This window comes from Brachyhypopomus gauderio, chromosome 13 (genome assembly GCF_052324685.1).
Source record: "Brachyhypopomus gauderio isolate BG-103 chromosome 13, BGAUD_0.2, whole genome shotgun sequence".
NCBI classification, from domain to species: Eukaryota; Metazoa; Chordata; class Actinopteri; order Gymnotiformes; family Hypopomidae; genus Brachyhypopomus; species Brachyhypopomus gauderio.
The window spans coordinates 8,783,175-8,803,333 of NC_135223.1; the positions used below are offsets into that span (position 1 = coordinate 8,783,175).

A 20,159-nucleotide genomic window follows, 5' to 3' on the forward strand; every position below is an offset into this window, starting at 1 on the left:
TTTGAATGTGAAGCCATAAAATATTTGTCTCACCAGGACATTCAGGGGACTGCCCCCTGTATGAGGGTCCATGGTGGGTCAAGGCCTTTATTATCTTAATAGTAACTGTAAAATTGTTGTTGTATTCCATGCGTAAGAAACTTAGTGTGATGCTTTATCAGCACTGTGATTGATGATGTCACTGTTGTATCATGGGGAGTCAGATGAGAGGGTAACATTGGAAGATATTTTGTGATTTCTGTTTTCTCAGAGATCAAGAGAGGGTCTGTTGTGATTTTGGGTTTATTTTTGCTTAGCACTAGCATTAGCAACAATATATTTTGCTTACCATTAACATAATATAGTAATTAAATATAACTACTGCATTAGATGTGTTTAAGCTGCAAACCCTAAGAAGGGCCTTGGGAAATCATGATGTGTAAGGAGTTTCAAAGAGAAGATGACCCGGTCAACGTGAAGTTGAGGACCGCAGTGTTAGACTGATAAAGGAGAAGTACAACATACCGGTGTAGGACAGCATCCCTTTGAACAGATATTCTAATATGTTGAAACAAATGGAAAAGTCATGTCTGCATGAACAGCAAAATCATGTTTGCTCAAACGACAACACTATGTAAGGTATAGAAGATCTAAGCGTTTGGGGGCGGAGAAATCGTATATAAAGACGGCATGTACAAACACTTGTTGGGTCTCTCTGATGTAAATGTTAGGATGTGAGATCCCCAGAGATATCTCTGTTTTAATAAAGGCCTTTTTGTTATTGCTATAATTTTGGTATGGTGGTTCCTGCTATCTCCTTCCCATCAAACGAACACACTGGGCTAAAGTGGTAGGTAGAAGTTTAAAGCCCCTCAACACCAGCCACGTACATACTGCTGTCTCTTAGGCCTTCACACTATCTGCGTTGTATTGTTTTGTTTCACTGGTCTCTGTATTCCCTAGTTTTTTGTTCCTATTTATTGATGGCCAACCCTGATCTTGAAAGGTGCTATAAAAATAAACATTATTTATTAATACAGTTTGTATCGGATATATAGATTTTGGATTATTTTTCTTGTCATTAGTTGTGCCACACACACAAACACACACACACACAATGTGCTGTGACCTTGTGATGCAGAAATGCCCTCTAATGGTCATGAAGATTACTCAGTTCTTTACATACACACACTTTCTGACACACACATATATGTAAACACTAGTTATTAGAGGGTAGGGTAATGTCCTAACTTTTTCCTCCATTAAAATGTAATACACATTTTTGTTTTGTTCATATTATTTATTCAGGAGTAAAACAATGTTAGTTTTTGTTTGTTTATTGTTTGTTGTGCAATTAAATCACACTTTCCCAGAAAAACAAGATTGGACAATGATATGTGAACATTTCTTAATAAAGTGCTGACTATTTAATGTGGAGTGTATATCTAAACTATATATAGGGAGGGAGATACACATGATAGGGATGGTTTCCTGGAGTTCTTCCTTTTGTTGAGGTGAAACACATTTCACATGACAGCTGATATGACTATGTGAACTTCTTTGACACAAAATTACTGGACTTCACAACTCAGAAAAAATCAGCACTATGAAGACTTGTGGGAACTTGTGGAAACCTGTGAACCTGTGTGGGAACCTTTGGAAGCTTGGAATTGACAGCAGTGATATTTGGTACAATCCCAAAGCTTAGTTTTCAAACATGAAGTGATACTTTGGCACTGAAAAATGTGCATGATGATGCTGAAGTATGAAGGAACCCTTTTATGCCCTCTCCTTCAAAATGCAGTCTCTTTTCTTTCTTTCTTTCTTTCTCTTTATTGCTCTCTCTCTCATTCTATATATCTCTCTCATTCACTCTTACATTTGCTTGTCATGCTGTCCAAGTCTGATCCTCGACACAAGGTTGATCCAAGAACAAGCAAAAGTGAGATCTAGACTGCATTTCATCAAATGCTTGTATATAGAGGAGACTATCAGTAGGCCTCAATGCCACTAATCCACACAATCTGGCTAATTGCTGCCCCCTCCTCCCTCCACACACACACACAGAGCAGAGTCACCTTCCTACATATTTCTTCTGTCCCCATCTGACCCAAAACTGTCCCGCTACTGTCATTACACACTGACCCACCTTCACCCTGGATCTCATCTGCTCAGTACCATAAATCTGCATTCATGTTTAGATGAGCTCTAGATAAGCTCTACATTAGCTCTAAACCTGCTGTTCCAGTGCTATGGAAGCTTTGGTTGCTACATCATCATATTTTTAACACAGACCTGCTAACATTATGACTCACCCTCAGGACGGTTTGTTGGTCATTTCTTTGATGTTCGGTGGCTGGGAAGGATTTGGATCCAGTTACAGGGTCTTGTTCTCCTAAGCGCAGGTGAGCAGAGTTATTGCTAAAGCTACACTACATGGGCCCCTTTCTTACAATCCCTGACTAACCAGCTCATCATAATCAAACACCTGCTGAGAGGAGGGGGTGGGGGTCTAAGAAGGAGGAGGGGAGAGGGGGATGAAGGAGTGTCCAGCTCAAAAGAGCAAGGACCAGAGCCCAGGGAAGGTGGCTTAACACACACACACACACACACACACACACACACACACACACACACACACACACACAGATAACACGAGAGTTAGAGGTTCAGTACACAGTACGTTCGCACACTTCTCAGCACACATTCTCGCATCCATCCGTCCGTATCTCATTCATCCACCTCTGCACTCTTTAGTTTATAGATAGCTTAGTGATGGAGGGACGGCCCTTGTAAGACAGCTCTCACTCACACTTCTTAATAGAGCTACACTTCTACATCGAAGTACTACAGTGGCCAATCAGAAGCTGGACATTTATCTGATACATTCCCAGAAGGCACACCCTCTCTAGCCCTCTCCCCAACACAGCAGACAGAAAGATGAAAAGATGCCCATTTCTCTGCAAACACGCCCATATGGCAGCGTGAACCTGAGCCATACTCTTCTCTCCCCTCACACCTCACCCTCCCTCTCCACATACCTTCTGATGGAGCTGAAAAGTGTGGCTGTGGTGATGTCACTGGTTGCCTTGCAACAGCTGTCCCTGGACTACCCATGACTAAGGCTGCGGCGGGAACATTTTGGATTATCCAGGCATGTCAGGTTCGTCAAGCCCATGTCTGAGCTCTCATCTCCGTGAGAATCACCCTCTACACACACACACACACACACACACACATTCTGACCTGTCAGTAGCTAATAAGATGTTTGCATGGGCTCGGTGACAGTGCAGATGATGCAGGGCCTGATGACACAGCACATTCACACACACACACACACACACACACACACACACACACACACACACTCTACAGGCTTGCGCACACACGCATCTACAGTGCATGGTCACACACACCACATGGGCCCACTGTTCATAAGCATGCCTCTATTTCATACAGAGGTCATCAGTGCACTAGAACAAGCCTGACTTCAGGTCTCCTTGTTCAGTCTGACTGCAGGTTTCAGTGACATTTTCTCTGATCTTAGACATTTTAACATATAAATATTAAGAAGTAATAGCCATATATTTTAATTATAAGGTAAACTGTGCCTGCAGCTGCAAAATTATTTATATAAAGCTCTACCTGTGAGACCTTTGAGCGCCTTCCTGTGGAAAGCAGTGACCTTTGAACAGTGAGCAGACTAAAGTCCGATCTGTTTATTTATGGTATAAATGTGTGACAGGATAACTTTTCATGCTATTATAAAATGTATTAATATAGGTGTCACATTGTCAAGCATAGTACTGTAACTCTAAAAAAAAGCGTAATCTTTAAGGTTGGGCTTGACTGCCACCTAGTGATAAAAGTTGGAATTGAAAATTAATCGACTGGGAAAAAACTGCTGACAATGTATTTTTATTAGCACTATGAACTGAGGTGGCAATCATTTATTTTACTCTTAATTAGGTCAGGTGGATTAATAATCTCCATTATAAATTACATACATTTACATACATCTACATTTTATATATAAATATGGCCCCCATATCTCTAAATAAAACTCAGAATATGTCGAGTACTGAGGCGGACGAGTTCCAAGGTTGTATACAGAACAATATGCAGAAATACTGACCAATGGAAACATATCAAAATCTATTCATATGATGCAGGGGTGCAGACAGGGGGACCCTCTGTCCCCACTGTTGTTTCTGGCTATAGAACTATTTGCAATTGCATTAAGGAATCATACCAACATTTCTGGAATAACTACAGGAGAACAGGAACACCGCCTAGCGTTATATGCAGATGATGTCACTCTTTTTCTTATAGATCCGGAAACTTCTATTCCTGCTTTGTTGGATTTAATTAACACCTTTGGGGCGATTTCGGGTAATAAGATTAATAAACCTAAAACTTCTATAATGCTATTAAATCAAAGGAGGAAAAAAACCCACCAGAGGCGATACACCAATTCAAAGTTGAGGAATGTTTCACATATTTAGGCATTCAGATTGTACCAAGTTTAGAGAATATAGCTACAAACCTTTGTTACAAGACATTTCAAATTCAGTTGACAAATGGGCATCTATACCAATGTTGCTAATACATTAAAAAAAAGGAGATACATGCAAAATCTGCATTACCTCCTTCAAGTAATTTATTTTCTTACTTAAAGACTCTTAGTTTTCTTTGGAGCAATAGGCAATCTAGGCTGCATGTCACTGTTGTACTGTTGGACTTAGATGCCCCAATATCCTTTGGTATTATTAGGCAGCACAGGTAAGGGGGTTAATGTTTTACTTTACAGAAAAAGGTGGCTCTCTTTGGAGAGATATGGAGCGCTATCTTTTGGGTCTGCCTCTTCCCTTTTGTCTCTATTTGGCCTCAAGTAAAAACCTTACAAAAATACTAGGAATCCCACAGTCAGGGCTGGCTCAGGGGCGATCCTTCTGTCGCCACCAGGAGGAATCCACGAGTCACACCACAGCCCAATCAGCGGTGATGACCTGCACCTGTCTTCCTTGTTTTTTAAGGAAGACAGATGCAGTGTCTCACTGCTGAGTTGTCGGTCTACTTTGCTGCCAAACTTCAGCCTGTTTCTTTCTGCATTAAGGTGTCTCACCACCCTGTCTCAAGTTTTATTTTTTCTTCTGTTATTCTGTCTATTCGAGTACTTGCCTCCTGCGCCACTTCCTGGCTTCTCAAGTTTTCCTCCCACTGTCATTTTTTCCTATACAATTTGGTTTTGTTTTTGGGAAGGGTTTTTTTGTTCTTCGCGGTGTTTGCCAGCCAGTTGCTTCCCCTGGCGTATTTTGTTGCTCTTTGGTTTCAGTTCTCCCCGTTTAGTCCACGTTGATTTTATTCCGCGACTATTTCCGTTCTCTCGGTTTTTTTTTTTCGCATCAAATATCCACGATTATTTTCAGTTCTCCCCCATTATCCGCATCGAATATTTCCACGAGTGTTTTGGTTTTCTCTCGTTTATTGCGTTGCATGCGAGTTAACACGAACTAGGCACTTGGGTCCATTACCATAAACTAACAGCGAACTAGTAAATCATTGAATCATAGATATGGATCAGAGGTAAATAGACTAGATAAACTAATTTTTTTACAGCGTGAGAAATCGAATGTGTGAGCGTGCGAAGACAGTCAAATGTGTGTGTCTCACGCTCTATGCGTGTGACAACTAGGACAGAGGGCTGAACGCAGATGCGGACTGAACAAAGGTTTAATGATACATATACACAAAGCACACAAAACATACACCAAGAATCATCAAACAACATCTAACATAGGAACCAAACACTAACATAACTGGGGGAACATGACTACAGAAAAGGAAAGACATCAACAAGCATATAACTAGAAAAACCACAATCTGAAGTACAACTGAAAGAGAACATCAAAGAACAGAGTACAAACAGGCTAAAAATACAAACAGAGAACACCAAGAAACCAACAGGTATACGAGCAAGAAGTACTTACAATAACCGACAACACAAGAGACTAAACACAAGACTTAAATACACTAACCAACCAAGGGACTCAACAAGACACAGCAGAAAGCAATAACGAGGGGCAGAAAACAAGGCAGGGGAGTGAAGTCAGACACAATGAGGAATTTCAAAATAAAAGACAAACGGAAGACATGACCAACAGGAGGGAGGCAGGCCTGACAATGCGTGAGTTGGCAACCCTGTGTATGTGACGCCTGTAGGTAGGCGTGTGAGTGTAACTACTGAAATTTGGAAGAGGTATGTAAGGGCAGGTGTGAGAGTGGAAGTGTTGAGACATTGAGACATAGTAAAATGGTGTGCAGACTGCAAGATTGTTACAGAGAAGAGTAAATTGGGAGGAAGAGAGCACATGTTCAAAGTTAGAATTTGCATGAGATTCAGTGTTGGGTTGAGTGGGAGTAGAATATCACAAAGTTGGAAATGTGTGATTATGCATGTTTATTAATAAAAAGTTGTAACAAAAGGTGGCAATAAGTATTGTGAAATCAAATTGTACATAATGCCATAAAGCAGTGGTTCTCAAACCTTTTACACAAAGTACCACCAACTGTCAAACGAAAAACCTCCACGTACCACCCCCCCCAAAAAAAAAAAGAAAAAGCTGTTTGGCGAGTTTAAGTTGTTGACGGGGGGTTGGCGAACGTAAATTGTTACCGGGAGGATGTAAAATGGACACAAGATAAGTATTATATCGCGGTGGTTGGTGCCAGAGCGAACTAGTAACTCATTGAATCATAGATGTGGATCAGAGGTAAATAAACTAGATTTTTTTTTGTCGGCGTGAGAAATCGGATGTGTGGCGTGTGAAGACGGTCAAATGCGTGTCTCACGCTCAATGCGTGAAAGTTGGCAACCCTGCTCATTACACACATATGTTATAATGTAGTTCTCCTGTAGTTCGTGTTGGTAGGGGTTTACAGCACAAAAAGTCTTCGTGCGACATGCCCTCATACTCATATCGCACGGAAACGAGCAAGTTGGCTAAATCTGCGACATCTATGGATTCATCTAACTGCAGTGAGAAGCATTTACTCATTTTAATTCTCTCGGTCAATGTTTGTCTGACGTTGTTCGCCATTTCATCAATTCTGCGAGTGACTGTGTCGTTTGAAAGATGCACCAGATCGAGCTGTTTAGCGACATTTTCTCCGCAAATAATACGAGTCATCCCTTTTAGTTTCTGAATTTCAGGACTTGTCATAATTCTGTTTTAATTAAAAAAATGTGTTGTGTAAAAAAAAAAAAAAAAAAAAACTCAAAGCATCTTTTATTTTCTGAGCTCATCTGGCGTACCACCGCGGGGTGCTCTGCGTACCACCAGTGGTACGCGTACCACAGTTTGAGAACCACTGCCATAAAGCAATGGTGTAGTCCTTGTACATTTTGTAAACAAAATGCATTCAAAGAAACAGTAAGTACAAAGATGTAATGGCTGTAGTACATAACAGCAGTAATAAAATAAGGCAAAGAAAACCATAGTGCACTCCTGCTAACTTTTCATAGTGCCAACATTGTTGTTCCTACATTTTGTTCCTTACAAATGTCTTAGAAGTCAGATTGAAGTCAGTGCTCTAGAACAGCATCTTCAAAGGAGCTTCAGGTGGTTGGTCAAGTTGTAAAGACTCTGGACCCCTTGGTGGTGACAGTGGCTCTATCTTTGGTCTCTGCGGTCACAGATTTTGGTGCAACACCGGCACTTGTGTCCACCTCTCTGGTTTTAATGGGGTGTGTAAATTCACGTACTTGCTGCATTACAGTACCTGCACAGTTTACAAGTGTGAGGGTGCCACAGCAGGAAGTTTTGCAGTCTTGCAAAATGCTTTGCATGACTGGCATCTGGTGATGAATGCTAAGAAATTTACAGATTCTTGAGGGTGTCCATTTGGGCAGAGGTGTTGTACTTGGAAGTCGACCATTGTTATTTCACCTTCAGTGGTTATGATGTCCTCTGCAACAGGATCCACTGATGGGCCGGCGTGAGGTAGAGCTTGTAAGGAATTGTCAGTGTTGTCCATCCCAGGAAGATCCGCACAGAGACGTCAGTGAAATGGTACCAGTTTTGAATGTGGAATGTATGGGTGCCCCAGACTGCAAGATGCAATGAAGCCGTCTTGTCAGACACCGCACACAAGACTGAGTGGTGTGGCCATGTTGCTTTTTGTAAATTCTTGACTCTGCTCCCTCAAAAAAAATATTAGAAGGATCATTAGGTAATAGTTTAAAATGCATAATATGGTTTATGTAAAAATACAAGTGCAAATATTAGAGCCAAAATGTACACATGGCGCAGTAGTGAAAGTGTGTTCAAATAGAGCATATGGGTAAGTAGTGAGTGTGGTGGGACTTACACATTGGAACTGGTCTGGATATTGCAGGATGTCCATTAGGGTTTTTGGTGAGTGTGGTGGGGTGGTATCAAAGGCAAAGTTGAGTTTTCTGAGGTAACTGGGTTGTGAATGCCTTTTGACCATGATGTCATTTCCACCCTCATGGTGTCGGGAGGGACTTGAGGTGACGTGAGCAGAATTGGATTTCTGGAAACCAAGCAAGTGTGATGGGAGTATTATAATACATTTTATGAACACAGTACTGTCATGTAATCAATGTATGAATAGGTTAAAATGTAGGATACTTGTCCTTTTTTGCATGACTGAAGAAGTCATGGTGATGTGGTGCAAAGACCACAACACGTGAAGTGCAGTCTGCCTCTTGAAACTGTGCAGTAAAATACTGTTTAGTGCTGGAACCAGCTTGTTGTGAAACATGCATACATCCTCCCAGATCATGTGCGGATGGTTTTTGTGGTGATGCGATGTTGGAAAAATCAAAGAGTAAATCGGCATCTGTGGGAGAATGGAGGAAAAAGAGCAGTTAGATACAAGGGGGATGATTTAGTAATTGGCGACTGAAGCCTCCCTGAAGCTTTGGAAGCTTCTTCCAGATTGTGCCTGTGATCAGGACCAGAGACGTCTGGTGGCTGAAATAAATTGTTACAGCCTGTACGCTGGTCACCCAATATCTGTTCTGATCTGCTGATAACCATATTTAATTATTAAAGTGATTCAATAAATACTTGGTTGTTGTCATTATTGAAAACCACATTCTATATATAAGTATATATATATTTTTTAAAGAATATGAATAGAAGAAATATGTCAGTGCATAGTGACCCTGGCATTTGAACGTGTGTGGTGAAATACAAACACAGCCATGTAAAGCAGAGGTGTAGATTTTTGCAAACCACAAATGGGCTCTAAACTGAGACTAGATGAACAGTGTTACAAAGAAGTTTCATAACTGTTGGGACTAAGACTTTTTCTTCTTTGGCTTACTATTTCTCTCACCTTTGAAAACACACTTTCACATGGCACAGATGAGGTTGGGGTGCAGAGGTACCGGAGAGCAACCTGAAAAAGTTGAGGATACACTGGTTTGTGTTCAGCCCAGTACTTCGGGGGGTCCCCCACCCTTGACACGTGTGCATCTCTTAGGTATCTAAATTAGAAGGAAAATAGAATAATTACAATATAGTATTTCATCCATCCATCCTTCCAAAGATAATCGGCAATAAATATTTACCTCTGCTAGTTCCATTGGGTTCCCGCTGCTCTGCCTCCTCATGGCTGTCCAGAACGCCCCAGAGATCCTGGTCCAGTACATCTGGTGGGGCAGATTCCTGGGGCACTGCAGGCACAATGAAGCTGGGACATTCTCTGGTTAGCCTGTCCACAGCTGCCTGGGCATTGCTCAGATGACAAAATCCCAATTGTTTGTATCTAGGGTCTAGCAATGTGGATAATGACAGTGCAGCCATCTTCTCGATTACAGCAAACTTGTCTTTCAAATTGATGATGTTGGCCAGTTCTGCACCGATGTGATGCGTATTAAGGGCACATTGTCTGACACTATGGTGTTTTAACATCTTGACCAAAGGAATGACTAGAGCCAGATACTCTTTTCTCCTCAGACAACTCCACTGTTGCTTGATGGATTAGCCAGAGTACTTGAACACACCGACTGATTGTTTTAAATTCCTCTGAAGAGAAGGCCACATGATCAGTGTTCAGGCTGGTGAGATATGCTGCCAGTGGCTCCCGTTGTTCATAAAGCCTTTGTAACATGCTGAACAAACTGGTCCAGCGAGTGTCCACCTCCTGTATCAGCTTATGTTTAGTGCAGCCATCTTCTCGATTACAGTAAACTTGTCATTGAAACACGCAATCATGTTTACAGCAGTCAGTTACCAGGCTTTTAACTTTGGATCTGATTCCCCATTCAGCCATTAGTGTTTCTTTAGCTTCAGCAAGGTGGGGTGCAGTGTGGGTTTGGGGAAATTGAGATTATTCCCCATCTCTGATATAGCATTCACCTTGGTCACCTTGTATTTCTTATCAAGTTTCTCCTTCAACGTTTTTCTGCTTGGAACAATGTACGTGGGGTCCAATAGCTTGATAAAAGCTAAATATTGTCCACAATTGGCGATGACAATCAATAATGATCATGTCCAGTAAGGCTTCATCCAGCTGTTGTCTAGACACTGCATAAAAACAAAACAAAGAAAATAAATTCACATACATACACACGCAGTATATTAAGACACATGTTTAGTCATTCTTTCTTCTGAAATCAAGAGCATTAAAAGGAGTTTGTCCTGCTTTTGTTGGTATATGGCTGGCATTAGGCATGGTGCCAGCACCTTAATGTTAATATAGAGTCCTGTTCTATTGGCAATAATCGGCTGTGTGAGTGCATGTACACATCTGTGTGGTCAATGGGTTCAACTTAAAGTGGCTGAATGGATTCATTATAAGTGAATGATTTCTACTTAGATACACATAGATTTGGACATATAATGTTAATTTAAAAAGACAAAGAAAAAACTTTGTAGATTCAAATGTCATAGTCACGTGACAGTAGCGACTTCAATACATGCTCCGGTACACTGTGTCGAATCAGCAGGTGTTGGGGAAAGTGACACAAGCTTCGAAGCCTCGGTGTCAAACCGCCCATTCCTAATGATTTACCTTGCACCTATGAGGGGAAAGAAGTAGCACTTAATGAAAGAAAATAAATGAACAGACCAGTGTGCACACATGCAGACATTTACAACAGAAGGAGTGAGCAGTTGTGGCCCACCGTAACAAAGTTTAATAGCTATAAATTAGATAACGATTTAAACGGGCTGACTGGACGCAAGCGCAGGAGAATGTGGTTTTAATGAAAGTAAGTAAAACGGAATTCAATACATAGACGACTGGGGAGACTATTGCAACCCAACTGAAAAGTACCAAACACTCAGTTAAACAGTAGGCACTCAATTTCAGTGCAGTGCGTTCTTTCAGTAGGAGACAGGGCAGTTTTCACAACCTCAGACATGCTACGCCCGCCATTTTACCCATGTCACATGATATCGTTATACCGCCACAGTTTAAAGACCACTATTCCATATTTTTTTTTAATATTTTCGCGATATTTACCTCGTTTGGTCATGGATTTAGAATCAGCATCAAGACGTTGTCGAAGTAAAAAGTTACAATTAGTGATGGGCAAATGAGGCCTTATGAAGCTTTGAGGCTTTCCTTAAAATTGTACCGAAAATGATTCGAAGCATCAAGGCTTCAGTATAAGTAATAAGTGACATCTGGTGGTGATCTGACGCAATTTCACGCACATTTAGCCATGTATTGCTCAAAGATGCTCCTCCACACTGATGCCATCTCATATACTTGAACATATATAAGAGGTATTGCACTTAAAGAATTGATGAAAACTACAGCTGTAACGGGGAGAGTTGACAAATAAAGAGATAAACTCATAAATTTGACTTTCAATATCAGAATTGTGATCATAATTAAAACTTATCAAAGTTATTTATTTACAACTTTTTACCATAATTATGATTGAATATCAAAAACATGACATACATGTGTTATTTAGTTTTAGCCAGGTGAAAGAAAAGGGCTTTATGCAAGGTTTTGTAAAAATTTTACCTAAATTGAAAACTTCCCAGACTGCTTATAAATTTATCTCTTGGGATAATACGAAGTTTTACATATCACAACATCGGCAATATTCTCACCTTTAATTTAAGCCATATTTTATCAAAATCGGATAAGAAATAAGGGCGCTAGGACTGTTTTGTGACAGATGGATGCACATCCCACATAGGAACTACACTGCTTTGCTGACATGACTCAATGCATAGTAATGGCGCCGAGGGCGGCGCATCGCTAGCTATAGCGGCAACAGGCCATGTCCAATCCAGTAATATAGATCATTGCACTAACCCATCGGCCCGCTATATAAATATATTTGATCCCCGATAGTAATGTATGCCAGTCCGCCCCTGACTCTAAATTACAACCATTTGTTACGTATGAGGAGGGAATCGATTAGTATTATTGCACAATTCATTCGATTTGGTGAGCGAGTATTTGCCGCGCAACGTCAAGTTCCTCACAAACGGGAAACGGCGCTGGCGGAAAAAGCCCCAACTCTGTGTGTGGTTTGACGACGAAAGGCATGAAACAGGTAGGTCACCCCGTCCTGAGTCGCTTGTACGTGCGAGATGTAGTCCAGGTCTGTAGTTTGGGGAGGATAAACGCGGCGTGTAGCGCTCAGACTCGAGCGTAACCGCGACGTGAGCGGGCCGTGTTTGTGTTTTGTACGATTTACAATGGCAGTAGTCTGCGTTACCCTGCTGTTCCTAACCCTGATCTTTGAAGGATGTGAGGAACAGGTGACTAATGTAGCTAATGGAGTGTGTGTGTGTGTGTGTGCTCTACGCCTTCAAACACACACACACGCGCGCGCAATAAGTGAAACACTGCTATCTGAGCCAAGAGAGGCTCGCACAGACTCTCTTTTTTTTCTTTGTTTCTTTCTCTCACTCTCCTTCACACGCACACAAATTTACACATTCACTGATAAAATTCCTACTGTTTGATCTGGGGAGTCCTGAAGACACACAAGCATTTGAACATGCAGACTTGCTCACACACACACTCTCATGGTCTTCCACAGAAACACGTGCATATAAATCCCAGTACCTGTATTGGGGACTACATTACCCAAGTTCCCCACCAAGACATACGTGTTTGACTAGTCATAATGCAGCTCTGTATTTCCACATGTCCTTGGGGAATATCCACATTGCTGTATATTTTCAGCCATGTGCAAAATTGGTTGTGTTTGTTTCAAGGGAAGCAGCATTTATTCCATTGCTTGAGGTGAGGTTTAAAAAGGGTCTCCATTTTATAGTGTGTGAAGGAATTCTGGGTAATTATGCAGTGTTTCTAAAGGCTGCACCGTCCTCATATGTGTGGAGTATTGGGGGTAATGGTGTGTGGTGTTCACTGCTTGGGTCCAGTCATCAGTCCAGCTGTTTGTTGCCCTGCTTTTTCTGTTCTCTTACACACACACACACACACACACACAAACCATTTACTAGTTATTCATGCACCTCTGTCTGCCTTGAATATAGTATCCCCTACAACATTAAGAACATAAGAAGGAGCAGACTGTTTTCTCTCTCTCTCTGTGAGCGTGCGAGTATTAGCCTGTAAATAAGCCCATTATTAGAGCTATTTTATTTTAGGTGAATGAAAGTATTTGTATGTGCTTTTTATACACAGTAGCTCCATGTAGAGGTGTGTTTGTGTGTTCTGTGTGTGTTTGCAGTATCTGTATAAGTTGAAATTGGATGTTTCAGAGGGCTTAACATGGATGGTGTTGTTCTGTTTGTATTTAAAAGCTCTATCCAGTGGTGTGATTTAATTTGCCATTTTTGGATATTTAATTTTTTTGTAACATACCTACTTAAAGCAGGTAATCTTACGGCTTATGTTTTTGCGATAGTGAATCTGATAAAAACAAGAGAGCTTCATACCTTTTAAAACTCACCAGGATTCACTAAATTTGACTTGATCTTTAAATAATTTTCTGGAAGAGCACCCCCAGATAACTCCATTATATAAACATTTATGTACATTTATTGCTCAGGTGTTGCATTTTGTTGCTTCATAGATTCTCTCTTCTCTCCTTACACAGGCTGTTTAGATAAATATACTTTATAAATGTGTTTATTGTGTAGAATTAGGCAAAAGAGGCCTTGTCCCAACTACACCACATTGTCAGTAATTGCTGGCATTGTCTTTTGCCAGGAAAAAATTTCAGTCAAATGAAAATTTCTTGCTTTAACCTATGCTCTACTCCCTCATAGGAGCTCCAGGATCGTTTGACACAGAGGGGCGAGAGGCAGCTGTCTGCAGCCCAGGACGGGCACTCGCAGCCTGGGGAAGAGAAGAGCTTCCACTCCCTTCCCCAGAGAGAGAGGACCATCATCGGAGGAGATAGCCAGCAGGTCTCTCTCTCACACACACACACACATACGCATGCGCATATACCTGGACACATTCTTCCTCCTTAATGACATTTTTGCCCTTAATAAGTGGTGACCTCTGACGTGGGCCTTTTGACCCCAGCAGGTAGTGCCATCTCTGTGTGACCTGCGTCTGGAGCAGACCGAGCTGAACCGTGTGCTGAGGGCGGAGCAGCAACTGGATTCCAACCTGGTCCGAGCTGTGAAAGAGCAGGACCGGTGAGGATAACCCTCTCTCCCTCTATCTGTCTGTCTGTGTGTGTGTGTGTGTGTTAGTGGCACTACAGGCACTACAGTTGGAGTTGGCACACTGGAACACCTCCGTCTAGGCCAGACTGGGCCAGATCCAGAGCAGAGGAGGAGTGGGGCAGGCCAACAATTCAGGTACGCCCATACACAACCTGCAACCTCCATACACAACCTCCGACACCCATACACAACCTGCAACCTCCATACACAACCTCCGACACAACCTCCGACATCCATACAGAACCTGCGACACCCATCCACCACCTGCGACACCCATCCACCACCTGCGACACCCATCCACCACCTGCGACACCCATCCACCACCTGCGACACCCATCCACCACCTGCGACACCCATCCACCACCTGCGACACCCATCCACCACCTGCGACACCCATCCACCACCTGCGACACCATCCACCACCTGCGACACCCATCCACCACCTGCGACACCCATCCACCACCTGCGACACCCATCCACCACCTGCGACACCCATCCACCACCTGCGACACCCATCCACCACCTGCGACACCCATCCACCACCTGCGACACCCATCCACCACCTGCGACACCCATCCACCACCTGCGACACCCATCCACCACCTGCGACACCCATACACCACCTGCGACACCCATACACCACCTGCGACATAACCTCCAACACCCATACACAACCTAACCCTAACCTGCAACCTCCATACACAACCAGCAACCTCCATACACAACCACCAACACAACCTCCGACACCAACACAACCTCCGACACCAACACAACCTCCGACACCAACACAACCTCCGACACCAACACAACCTCCGACATCCATACACAACACCACCTGCAACATCGATACGCCACCTGCAACATCGATACGCCACCTGCAACATCGATACGCCACCTGCAACATCGATACGCCACCTCCGACATCGATACGCCACCTCCGACACCCATACGCCACCTCCGACACCCATACGCCACCTCCGACACCCATACGCCACCTCCGACATCCATACACAACCTGCAACCTCCGACACCCAAACACAACCTCCGACACCCATACACAACCTCCGACACAACCTCCGACACCCATACACCACCTGCGACACCCATACACCACCTGCGACACCCATACACCACCTCCGACACAACCTCCAACACCAACACAACCTCCAACACCAACACAACCTCCAACACCAACACAACCTCCAACACCAACACAACCTCCAACACCAACACAACCTCCGACATCCATACACAACCTAACCCTAACCTGCAACCTCCATACACAACCTGCAACCTCCATACACAACCTGCAACCTCCATACACAACCTGCAACCTCCATACACAACCTCCATACACAACCTCCAACACCAACACAACCTCCAACACCAACACAACCTCCGACATCCATACACAACACCACCTGCAACATCGATACACCACCTCCGACATCGATACACCACCTCCGACATCGATACACCACCTCCGACACCCATACACAACCTCCGACACTACCTCCGACATCCATACACAACCTGCAACTTCCGACACCCATACACAACCTCCGACATCCATACACAACCTGCAACATCCGACACCCATACACCACCTGCGACACCCATACACCACCTGCGACACCCATACACCACCTGCGACACCCATACACCACCTGCGACACCCATACACCGCCTGCGACACCCATACACCGCCTGCGACACCCATACACCACCTCCAACACAACCTCCAACACCCATACACAACCTAACCCTAACCTGCAACCTCCATACACAACCTGCAACCTCCATACACAACCACCAACACAACCTCCAACACCAACACAACCTCCATACACAACCTCCAACACCAACACAACCTCCGACATCCATACACAACACCACCTGCAACATCGATACACCACCTGCAACATCGATACACCACCTGCAACATCGATACACCACCTGCAACATCGATACACCACCTGCAACATCGATACACCACCTGCAACATCGATACACCACCTGCAACATCGATACACCACCTCCGACACCCATACACAACCTCCGACACAACCTCCGACACCCATACACAACCTCCGACACCCATACACAACCTCCGACACCCATACACAACCTCCGACACCCATACACAACCTCCGACACCCATACACAACCTCCAACACCAACACAACCTCCGACATCCATACACAACACCACCTGCAACATCGATACACCACCTGCAACATCGATACACCACCTGCAACATCGATACACCACCTGCAACATCGATACACCACCTCCGACACCCATACACAACCTCCGACACAACCTCCGACACCCATACACAACCTCCGACACCCATACACAACCTCCGACACCCATACACAACCTCCGACACCCATACACAACCTCCGACACCCATACACAACCACACCCATACACAACCTCCGACACCCATACACAACCTCCGACACCCATACACAACCTCCGACACCCATACACAACCTCCGACACCCATACACAACCTCCGACACCCATACACAACCTCCGACACCCATGCGACACCCATGCGACACCCATGCGACACCTATGCGACACCCATGCGACACCCATGCGACACCCATGCGACACCCATGCGACACCCATACACCACCTGCGACACCCATACACCACCTGCGACACCCATACACCACCTGCAACACAACCTCTGACATCCATACACAACACCACCTGCAACACCAACACAACATCGATACACCACCTGCAACATCGATACACCACCTGCAACATCGATACACCACCTGCAACACCCGTACACAACCTCCGACACCCGTACACAACCTCCGACACCCATACACAACCTCCGTCACAACCTCCGACACCCATACACAACCAGCAACCTCCATACACAACCTCCGACACCCATACACAACCTCCGACACAACCTCCGACACCCATACACAACCTGCAACCTCCGACACCCATACACAACCTCCGACACCCATACACCACCTGCGACACCCATACACCACCTGCGACACCCATACACCACCTCCGACACCCATACACAACCTCCGACACCACCTCCGACACCCATACACAACCTCCGACACCACCTCCGACACCCATACACAACCTCCGACACCCATACACAACCTGCAACCTCCATACACAACCTCCGACACCCATACACAACCTGCAACCTCCGACACCCATAGACAACCTCCGACACCCATAGACAACCTCCGACACCCATAGACAACCTCCGACACCCATAGACAACCTCCGACACCCATAGACACCCATACGCAACCTCTGACACCCATACGCAACCTCTGACACCCATACGCAACCTCTGACACCCATACGCAACCTCTGACACCCATACGCAACCTCTGACACCCATACGCAACCTCTGACACCCATACGCAACCTCTGACACCCATACGCAACCTCTGACACCCATACGCAACCTCTGACACCCATACGCAACCTCTGACACCCATACGCAACCTCTGACACCCATACGCAACCTCTGACACCCATACGCAACCTCTGACACCCATACGCAACCTCTGACACCCATACGCAACCTCTGACACCCATACGCAACCTCTGACACCCATACGCAACCTCTGACACCCATACGCAACCTCTGACACCCATACGCAACCTCTGACACCCATACGCAACCTCTGACACCCATACGCAACCTCTGACACCCATACGCAACCTCTGACACCCATACGCAACCTCTGACACCCATACGCAACCTCTGACACCCATACGCAACCTCTGACACCCATACGCAACCTCTGACACCACCTCCGACACCCATACGCAACCTCTGACACCACCTCCGACACCCATACACAACCTCCGACACCCATACACAACCTCTGACACCACCTCCGACACCCATACACAACCTCCGACACCCATACACAACCTCCGACACAACCTCCGACACCCATACACAACCTCCGACACAACCTCCGACACCCATCCACAACCTCCGACACCCATCCACAACCTCCGACACAACCTCCGACACCCATCCACAACCTCCGACACCTGCGACACCCATACACCACCTGCGACACCCATTCACCACCTGCGACTCCCATACACCACCTGCGACACCCATTCACCACCTGCGACTCCCATACACAACCTGCAACACAACCTCTGACATCCATACACAACACAACCTCCAACACCACCTGCAACACCAACACAACCTCCAACACCCTTACACAACCTCCAACACAACCTCACCCTAACCCTAACCTGCAACCTCCATACACAACCTGCAACCTCCATACACAACCTCCATACACAACCACCAACACAAGCTCCAACACCAACACAAGCTCCATACACAAGCTCCAACACCAACACAACGTCCGACATCCATACACAACACCACCTGCAACACCAACACAACATCGATACACCACCTGCAACATCGATACACCACCTGCAACATCGATACACCACCTGCAACATCGATACACCACCTGCAACATCGATACACCACCTGCAACATCGATACACCACCTCCGACACCCATACACCACCTCCGACACCCATACACCACCTGCAACCTCCATACACAACCTCTGACACCCATACACAACCTCCATACACAACCTCCGACACCCATACACAACCTCCGACACCCATACACAACCTCCGACACCCATACACAACCTCCGACACAACCTCCGACACCCATCCACAACCTCCGACACAACCTCCGACACCCATCCACAACCTCCGACACCCATCCACAACCTCCGACACAACCTCCGACACCCATCCACAACCTCCGACACCCATCCACAACCTCCGACACCCCTCCGACACCCATACGCAACCTCCGACACCCATACGCAACCTCCGACACAACCTCCGACACCCATACGCAACCTCCGACACCACCTCCGACACCCATACACAACCTCCGACACCCATACACAACCTCCGACACAACCTCCGACACCCATCCACAACCTCCGACACCCATCCACAACCTCCGACACAACCTCCGACACCCATCCACAACCTCCGACACCCATCCACAACCTCCGACACAACCTCCGACACCCATCCACAACCTCCGACACCCCTCCGACACCCCTCCGACACCTGCGACACCCATACACCACCTGCGACACCCATTCACCACCTGCGACTCCCATACACCACCTGCGACACCCATTCACCACCTGCGACTCCCATACACAACCTGCAACACAACCTCTGACATCCATACACAACACAACCTCCAACACCACCTGCAACACCAACACAACCTCCAACACCCTTACACAACCTCCAACACAACCTCACCCTAACCCTAACCTGCAACCTCCATACACAACCTGCAACCTCCATACACAACCTCCATACACAACCACCAACACAAGCTCCAACACCAACACAAGCTCCATACACAAGCTCCAACACCAACACAACGTCCGACATCCATACACAACACCACCTGCAACACCAACACAACATCGATACACC

At 45.2% G+C, this 20,159-nt stretch overlaps 1 protein-coding gene and 1 long non-coding RNA gene across 15 annotated transcripts in view; one reads left to right on the forward strand and one right to left on the reverse strand.

Annotated features, from left to right (window-relative positions):
- Positions 1-5,698: 5,698 nt before the first annotated feature.
- LOC143473593 (uncharacterized) lies at positions 5,699-13,373 on the reverse strand. Of its 4 annotated transcripts, none has more exons than XR_013120570.1 (6): positions 11,479-11,653; positions 10,931-11,032; positions 9,581-10,538; positions 9,346-9,496; positions 8,350-8,844; positions 5,699-8,175 (listed from the first exon to the last, which is right to left on the reverse strand). It is a non-coding gene; the product is annotated as an uncharacterized LOC143473593 (long non-coding RNA). The 4 variants fall into 4 exon arrangements; XR_013120569.1 differs by having other exon boundaries at positions 10,909-11,032; XR_013120571.1 differs by lacking the exon at positions 11,479-11,653 and adding an exon at positions 12,941-13,373 and having other exon boundaries at positions 9,581-11,032.
- Positions 12,191-20,159, forward strand: part of LOC143473592 (complement C3-like) — a 37,681-nt gene continuing 29,712 nt past the window's right edge. For 6 of the 11 annotated variants that reach the window (XR_013120562.1, XR_013120561.1, XR_013120560.1 and 3 more), the window contains exons 1-3: positions 12,214-12,532; positions 14,223-14,363; positions 14,485-14,765. The gene's annotated coding sequence lies outside the window, so the exon portion shown is untranslated. Of the gene's footprint in view, positions 12,533-13,086; positions 13,231-14,222; positions 14,364-14,484; positions 14,766-20,159 lie in introns of those variants that run through there. The other 5 variants (XR_013120567.1, XM_076970658.1, XR_013120566.1 and 2 more) reach the window with 5 other exon arrangements.